The 9,564-nt window shown below is 35.5% G+C and overlaps 1 non-coding gene across 1 annotated transcript; it reads right to left on the bottom strand.

Moving 5' to 3' along the window:
* Positions 1–1,524: 1,524 nt before the first annotated feature.
* Positions 1,525–1,630, bottom strand: LOC138818099 (U6 spliceosomal RNA). The gene has a single exon (XR_011368977.1). It is a non-coding gene; the product is annotated as a U6 spliceosomal RNA (small nuclear RNA).
* Between the last annotated feature and the right edge of the window lie 7,934 nt (positions 1,631–9,564).

Below are 9,564 nucleotides of genomic sequence, written 5' to 3'. Positions count from 1 at the left end.
TTTTCTGCTTATCCCAGACATATACTAGTTATTGCAAATAAGGGATACCATGGGACCTATGTTTTTTGGACTTGGCTTACATCAGTTAATATAATTTTTTCCAAGTCTTTCCATTTCCTAACAAATTGGGCGATGACATTCTTTCTGATGGAGGCATATAATTTATATATATATATATAGCATTATATATATATATATATATATAGTATATGTGTGTGTGTGTGTAGACACATATACACACAGAGCATTTTCCTTTTTTGTTTTTTAGAGCAACTTAGTTTTGCACCTTCATCATTTTTTCAAATATTTTTATTGTGATTAAGTGGTTACATAATTTCCCAAATTTAACAATATTGTGGGATAGTGATGCTTAGTTAAAGTCACAAACATATTCTAACTTTGATGGAGCAAATTATCTATCATAGTCTACAACATTTATGAATTCTATGAGCTTTGAAATAGAGTTATTTCTTCCATATGTATACTTTTTTGTTTTGAAATATGTACATTTCTTTTTTTCCCATAGCGTCAGCAATTCCCTCTTTCCCATTTGTTCCCTCCTTCCCTTCAATGACATTGATTTGCTTAGTTAATTTTGGTCAATGTCCAGTGCAGCTGATGGATCCCACTGCTGTATGTTTTTCCCTGATTCCCTCTAGTTCTTTGTCGTCCTCCTGGTTTTCCTTCAGTGTACACATATGATCAGCAGAATGGGGTTATTTAGTAGTGATTCAACCAGATGAGTGGAAGTCCTTGGTTTCTTAAGTGTTGTTAATTTTGTCGTATCACCTTACATTTTGCATTTAACATCCACTTATCACCGAGAAAATGTGCTGTTTGTCTCTTTGCTCTTGGCTTACCTTGCTCAACATGATTTCCTGTAGCTTGATTGATTTCCCTGCTAATGCCATTATTTTGTCCTTTCTAATGGCAGGAATATATTCCATTGTGTATAGTTACCACAGTTTTGGGATCCATTCATCTCTGGTGGGACATATGGGTTGTTTTCATATCCTGGCTATTGTGAACAGTGCTGCAATAAACAAGGAGGTGCATGTTTCTTTGAATATTGCTACGTGTTGTTCAGGATAGATGCCTAGAAGTGGTATGAGTGGGCCATAAGGAATGTCAATATTTAGCTTTCTGAGGACTCACCAGACTGATTTCCAAAGTGGTTGTGTAAGTGTACATTCACACACACACACACACACACACACACACACACACACACACACACACACTCACAACGTTTTCTTGATCCATTCTTCTACTGAGGGGCATCGGGGTTGGTTCCATATCTTACCTATGGCAAATTATGCTACAATAAACATTGTTGTGGTGGTAATTTTAGTATGGACTTGTTTATGATCATTTGGGAGAATGCCCAAAAGTGGGATTGCCGTGTAATAGGGGAGCTCTATGTGGAGTCTTTTGAGGAACCTCCAAACTGCTTTCCAAAGTGGATTAACAAGTTTACTCTCCCACCAAGAATGCAGTAGGATCCCTTCCAGCATCTGTTGTTGTAAAAATATGGAACGATTCACTAATTTGCGTGTCATCCTTGGGCAGAGACCATGCTGATCTTCTCTGTATGTTCCAATTTTAGTGTATGTGCAGCCAAATTGAGCACAGAACATTTTTTATATATGAAGAGTAATTAATTTTCTTAAACTAGATAATTCAACAAAAAGTAAGTTCAAAAGAATTGTGAAATTTTAGAACCATGTATTTCTTACGTAAAGCACACATTTAAGAATAAAGTCAAGGTTGACATGCCAAAAACAAAATAATTCCAGATATTTGTTGTTCATGAGATGTGTAGGAGGAGGAAGTCAATTATTCTACACAAGGCACCTGTCATAATGTTCATTGCAGCAAATGTTAAAGTTTGTTAAAAGTTTTAATATTTTAAGTATGTTTAATTTTGGGATTTGCTTATATATGACAAAATTAAGACTGTTTGGCAGGTCTTAAAATTTTTCAATAAAGTATATAATATTTCTGGTAGCATGTACTAGTAAGTATGTACATTTCAGAGTTTATAGAAACTTTACTAATGAGAAGGTGCAATGACTGTGTGAAGAAGCAGAGTGAAAAGTTAAGATTTTAATTACAGAGTTTCTGTTAAATCTTTAGGGCTCCCTTACATTATATGTTAGTGATGAACAAATAATGATATAAGCCACATACAAATGATGAGATGAACTATAAATAGTAATCTTAGTGGGTAAATTTAAAGGCTACTGATAGTATCCAATTTTAAATTTACAGGAATATGAGAAAATAGTAAAATCTACTGTGTACACTTCAAATACTGAAAACCCTGGTAATTGTTTTGTTTTTTATTTTAGTCATCATTAATATTTAATTATTGTTTTCTGTATTTATAGAATTTTTCCTTGTTGTAATATAATACAACTTTTTGTGAGTCGTGCTTAAGAGGTACTTTGAAAATGTTATTGGGATGGCCACACCATTTTTCATAGGTGCATGTGAATTTACAAAGAGCAAAACTAAAAACAAAATATTGATTAAAAATTTTATCAAATAGAGTCTGAATCAGGAGTGTTGATAAATGTCCACACCTAAAATCTTAACCCTAGGCTGAGGTAGTGGTATTACAGAGTTGAGGCCACAAAATTGAGAAACTGTGTTTTGTTTTGTGTTTTTGCTTTGTTTTTGTTGGTTGTGGGGCTTGAACTCTGGGTCTTGGGTACTGTCCCTCAGCTCTTCAGCTCAAGGCTAGCGCTACCACTTGAGCCACAGCACCACTTTCATCTTTTTATGCTTATGTCATGCTGAGGAATGAAATCCAGGATCACATGCATGCAAGGCAAGCACTCTACCACTTATCCACCTTCCCAGCACCTCAGAAACTGATTTAAAAAATCATCTGAACAATATTTGCTTTCTGCTTTGGGTTATATAACGAAATATGTGAACACATTTTTATATTTTTGTGAATTGTAATACTTCTAAGTTTATACTAACTGCAGCCAATTTATCCTTTTCAAAGTCAAGAAATATTTCTGAGAGTTTGCTTCTGTGAAGACTGTTTTTGCATTTATAATTTCTCCTGAGTTATTTTTTTTTATCAAAATAACTTTATATTTTATGTTGATGAGTTATCATACATCAAATACCTTCAAATGTACAGGTAGAGTCTCAATATAGCAGTATGAGTATTCTCATACACTTCTCGTTTATTTGTTATGCACTTTAAGTATGATATTTCTTTCTCTTTCACCCTCTCTCCTTTCTACTCTTTCTCTTTCATGCTCCATGTCTGCTATTTAGAATTTTTTCTGGTCTACTATTATCCTTCAGGATCAACTGGTTTTGTGGGAACATGATAGGGACCATCAGTTACCCTTGCATTCTTTAAGAGTTATAACAGTGACGTGAAATTATGCTTTGCCATTTGAAATGGCAAAACAACAGCTCTAGAAATTCCTTTTCACTTTTAGTACTATTATAAATTTTATCTCATACGAATCATTGGGACTGATAAGATACGTTTAGCCTGGCACCTAAAAGTTCTTTTTCTTTTACAAACAACATTTTTCTTATATTATCAGTAAGTAAAAAGAAAAACAAAGCTATCTTATGGAAAGTAGGCTGAAGTTGTTCACATGGATGAAAAACAAGGTAATGGGGGAAGGGAGTACAAAGGATACCCCTCATATAGCACAGATCCTTAGAGCAGTTTATCATGTACACTTTGTGATAAGGACAATGTGCTGGGAACTGCAAATTAAATCACTGAACACCTGATATATATATATATATATATATATATATGCACATATATTTATATATGTATATTTATTTATATATGCATATATGTATATATTGGCCCACATATGTACACAATAATGTTACTATACACACAAATACACACATACGTACACACATGTACACATGCACAAATGGAGAAAGACACATAGATATAGCCAACACAAGTTTCACTAGTTGTTGAATATGCCTTAGACAGAATGTTTGGAAACAAATGTATTGAGGATGTATTTGTGTTTGAGAGTTCTTTTACCACTCCTCTCATCTCTTCCAACTGGTAGGTTTAGAGAGATTCGACTTGAAAAATGCAGTACAAGTGATAGCAAGTCACTCGGAAATCTCAATAAGTATAGGTCGTATGGTGTCTACCAGCTCTCCATGGAGTGCTTGATCTGGTAGGCATTCCCAACAGCCAAAGGAGTAGGACAATATCCTTGTTAAGAATAAAGTTATAAGGCTTTAAATGGCATCATTCCTTGGGCTCTTTTCCAACAGCCAGCATCAATTCCTAAGCAGATGAGTGACTCCCCAGAAGACTGGAGCACAGGTCAAAATTTAAACAACCCATATGAAAAGTTTAAAGTGAGAAATGTTGACTGAGTTCGTGCTGATGTCCTTGCCACGAAAATGAGAAAAAAAGCAAGTTTTTTATGTATTAAAATTTGAGAATAATTTGTAACCTGTCAACAAATGTGTAGAACACAATTATAACAACTGACAAAAGATGATGTGCATTTCATTTATATGCTTTTGGACTTGGAAAATGTTTTTAAGTGTGTCTACACAAGTAGATCAGTATGAAACAAGCCAGCATTTTTTCATTTAAGATACAAAGAAAGGATACAGGTTGACCCATTGTAACAATGAGATTTGCAAGATACTACTAGAGGGGGGTGGACGGAGGTGTTATGGATGTGTGAAGGTAAGGAATAGTAGGGGAAAAACAAAGGAGGTGGTAAAAATGCTCAATCAAAAATGTACTTATTATCTTACTTATGTAACTGTAACCCCTCTGTACAGTATCTTTACAATGAAATATATATTAAAAACATACAAGGAAAACTGTACTGATAGCAAGTGGTATTTGTCACTCAATGTAAGTAAGGTATTGATTTTAGGACCACAAGCATACTAAAATTTTGGATGCTCAAATTCTCTACATAAATACAGTATATTATTTTCATTAGACTCTGCCCACAACCTAGTGCAGTGTAATTTCTGTGAAAATTTTTACTACATTCTATGTTTGTAATGGAAAATAAAATATATGCACAATCAACAGATACAAATTTATTTCAGATAGTTTTTGTCTGCATTTTGTGGATGGAATTGTGAGAGCTAATTTGAAAAGCACAAATTTAATCACCAAGAGCAGTCTTCAAGATGTAACAAAGATCTATAACAGCATCATTGAATGGTATGGGACTCTAAGGAGAAGTACTTGAATTGAAACATTATCAGAAAGTGTAAGCATGCAAAGACTATTTAGAAATGCAGCTGCTAGATTTCTAATGGAGAGCTTTTATAACATTTTGTGAAACACAAGTCAGGACCTCATGGAAGTGTAGACAATTTTCCTCCACCTTTCTGTCAATCTTGGTCATTATCAATCATAACATAGCTAATCTAGAATAATCCTGTAATAAGAAAATGTTTATGAGAAGTGAGGGAAGATAGTGGAGGAGAAGCTGGAGGCTAAACAATCTCTAGCATAGAAAGCAGTTTTAGTGTTCCAGAGAACAGTACTAGGCTAGAGTATCACACCAAGTGTGCCATCACAATACAGAGTTTGGCTAGAGAGGGAAAATCCAGGGAAGGAGACAGATCTGAACAGTTGCTATAGCCATGGCTGAGGCAGCTTTGGTGGCGGGCATAGCCATCCCGCCATACCTACAACAGAGAGGGTCCAGGAAAAAGGCACCAGACACAGTGGGTGAGCAGATTCAACTCAACACCAGCAACAACTGAAAAGGAGTAAATGAGTTAAACAGGCCCATATCAAACATTGAAATAGAAAAAGCAGTAAGAGACCTCCTGTCTAAGAAAAGCCCAGGACCACATGGATTTACAGCGGAATTCTACAAGGCTTTCAAAGCAAAGCTCATACCAATACTCCTCCAACTCTTCAATGAAATTGAAAGAGAAAGTTCACAACCAAACTAACTCTATGAAGCCATAATAACCTTCATCCCAAAACCAGGCAGGAAAATCATCAATGAAAGAGGATTAGACACACATTACATTGATGAACATTGATGCCAAACTTCTCAACAAAATTTTGGCCAAATAATTCAACAATTCATCCAAAAAATTACATACCATGATGAAACAGGATTCAGTTCAGGGATGCAAAGCTGTTTCAATATACACAAATCCATTAATTAACACTACTTTATGATGAAGTTTCTGGATAAACTAGGAATCCAGGGAACATTCCTCAATAAAATAAAGGCTGTATATGACAAACCTGCAGCCAGCATTATACTTAATGGTCAAAAAGTAAAGACATTTCCTCATAACTCAGGAACGAGACAAGGACATCCACTTTCTCCACTTCTTTTCAATGTACTATTAGCATGCCTAGCTACAGCAATAAGAAAAGATGAAAACATAAAAGGGATCCAAACAGGGAAAGATGAAGTAAATCGCTCCCTCTTTGCAGATGACATGATCTTGTATTTAAAGAATCCCATGGACTCCACTCCCAAATCACTCATACTGATTCAAAAAATGGCAATGTATCAGGGTATAAAATTAACCCTCAAAAATCAGTTGCTTTTCTGTATGCCAACAATGAGAAAAGCGTGGCTGAAATCAGAAAAGCAACTCCATTCTTAATAACCCCACAAAAAATAGAATACCAATGAATTAACTCAACCAAAGAAATAAAGAATCTCCATGATGAAAACTTTAAAAACCTGAAAAAGGAAATAAAAAACAGAACTTAGAAAGTGAAAAAACTCCCTTGATCCTGGATTGGAAGGATTAACATCGTGAAAATGGCAATACTTCCCAAGGCTATCTACAAATTCGATGCAATACCTATCAATATTTCAATCTTATTCTTCATGGAAATAGAAGAGGCAATCCAAAAAGTCATATGGAATGATAAAAGGCAATGAATAGCATTAACAATCCTTTACAGAAAGAACAGTGCTGGAGTAATATCAATACCAAATTTCAAACTGTACTATGAAGCCTTAGCAAATAAAACAGCTTCGTACTGGCACAAGAACAGACCTCAGAACCAATGGAATAGAATTGAAAATCCAGAAATAAGCCTACAGACCAATAGGCACCTAATCTTTGATAAAGGAGATAAAAAATAGAATGCAACAAAGACAGCCTCTTCAGTAAAAGTACTGGCAAAATTGGTTAATCACTCATAGAAAACTAAAGCTAGATCCTTATATATCATCCTGTACCAAATCAACTCCAAATGAATCAAAGACCTCGGAGTCAAAGCAGATACTCTGAAAACATTACAGGATAGAGTCGGATATACCCTAGGTATCCTTTGCAGAGGCTGAAATTTTCTTAATAGAGACCCAGAAGCACAAAAAAATCAAAGAAAGTTTGGACAAATGGGATTGTATGAAATTGCAGAGCTTCTGCATGGCAAAGGACATGGCTGGCAAGATCAATAGAAAGCACATTCATTGGGAGAAGATCTTCACTAGCCATGCAATAGACAAGGGTCTCATATCTAAAATATATGTGGAACTCAAAACATTAAATCCCCCAACAACAAATCCTAAAAGAAACAACTGCCCAATAAATAAGTGGACTAAAGACTTAAAGAGAAACTTCTCTGAAAAGGAAAGAAGGAAGGCCAATAGATACATGAAGAAATGATCAACCTCCCAAGCCATAAAAGAAAAGCAAATTAAAACAACATTTAGATACTACCTCACCCCATCCTTGAAGGGATGTGGCCAGAAGGGAACCTTATTGCATTGTTGGTGGGAGTGTAACTTGTTCAACCACTTTGGAGTAGTATGAAGGTTCCTCAAAAGATTCCACCTAGAACTTCCCTATGACCCAACAATTTCCATTTGGGCATTTATCCAAATGATCACAAACAAGACCATACTTAAGGTACCAGCACAACTATATTTATTGCAGCATTATTTAATATAGATAAGATATGGAACCAACCCAGATGCCCCTCAGTAGATGGATGGATCGAGAAAATGTGGTATTTAACCAAGTCCTAATCTTAGAGAGGGAAATAGTTTGCATAGAATAATAGGAGAGAGAATACAAAAAAAGAACAAGAAAAAAATGGAAAAACCAAAATTTAAATCTAAGTAGTGAAACACTTAAAAATTATGTAAGTTTAAACAAATGATATTGAGAGAAGAAAAGGATAAGATGAGAAGAAGGGATGGATTGAAAGGAGAAATGAAAACTAAAAAATAAAAATTCTTAAAATTAGTTACTTTAAAATTATATACATATAAAGATATAATACTGCTATTAAAGAATTTAAGCCTAAGAGGTTGTGAATTGAGTAATAAACTTCTGGATTAAGTGTGTACACAATGGGGTATAAGGTCTAATAATCGGCAACAGGTATATATCTGGGAATGAACAGAACAGCAATTTAGTCACGCAAAAAAAGAAAGAAATAGAAAAAAAAATGAAAAGAATACTAATAAAGGACCAAAAGATCAGAAGAGATTTAAAAAGCACACACACACACACATACACACCTAAAATAAAAATTAAGGGAAGAAAATAATATTAATAGAAAACAATTTTAAAAATTATTTTTTTAAAAAAAAGTTCAAATAAGAGTTGTTTGATTGCAATAATGAGATGTACAATTCATTATGTCAAAAAACGAACTTAACAACTTTGGTAGGGGGTGGGGAAGGATCGGGTAGGGGGAGGGGAGAAGTATGGGAAGGGATGGGAAGGGGAAACAACAAGGAGGCAACAATGCTTGATAAGAAATATACTTGTTATCTTGCTCATGTAATTGTAACTCCTTTGTACTGTATTCTAACAATAAAAAATTAAATTAAATTAAAAAAAGAGTTCTTTGATTTTTTTTTGGGGGGGTGTGATGGGGGCAATAGGATGATTGTGTATCTTCTGTGTCCATAACCAGTCTCTTGGTGGAGTCTCTGGTCTACTTTTGGTGTTTGGTTTTCCTGTGGCTTGATTGTTTTCTTAAGTCAGTTTGTTTGAGCAGGCAGAAAAATGCTTTGCCTAACCCATTGTTTTGTAATCCTCCTCCCAGGCTAGTTCAGCGGGAGGTAGATTTGCTTTGAGTTTCCCAAAAGAAGGAGATGGGAGTTTCCTCTAGTTTGGAGATGCTGTGATGAGACTAGGTTATGGGTAGAGTTGAGGCCTTTCAGAAATCAGTAGCTTTGCCTTGCTGGGCTAGCTCCTGAGACTCTCAGAGAGCCCAGCTTGGAGCCATTATCAGGGTTTATGTTTACTGAGTTTCAATTGTTTGTCTAGGCTGTAGGGAGGGGCAGCTCTGTTTACCTAGTGATGAAAGTCACTCCTCAGGGGGCAGATTTTTCTCTGTCTGGGGTGGTTGATTTTCCCCTGGGTACAGCTGAGCCTGGCAGGTCAGTGCAGGTTCCTATGACCTGCTAAATGACTCTTTGGTTTTTTCCTGAGGCCTGAATTGGAGCTAGTTGCTCAGCCGGGCCTTTATTAGTATCAAAGATGGAGATCTCCAGTGGTAGGGGATGTCCAGCCTTCTCTCCTCTGCTCCCTGAGAAGGAATGAGGAGATCAGGATTCTACTCAT

This window comes from Dipodomys merriami, unplaced genomic scaffold (genome assembly GCF_024711535.1).
Source record: "Dipodomys merriami isolate MVZ:Mamm:240054 unplaced genomic scaffold, mDipMer1.0.p SCAF_710, whole genome shotgun sequence".
Lineage (NCBI taxonomy): Eukaryota > Metazoa > Chordata > Mammalia > Rodentia > Heteromyidae > Dipodomys > Dipodomys merriami.
This window is presented reverse-complemented; position numbering and strand designations above follow the sequence as displayed.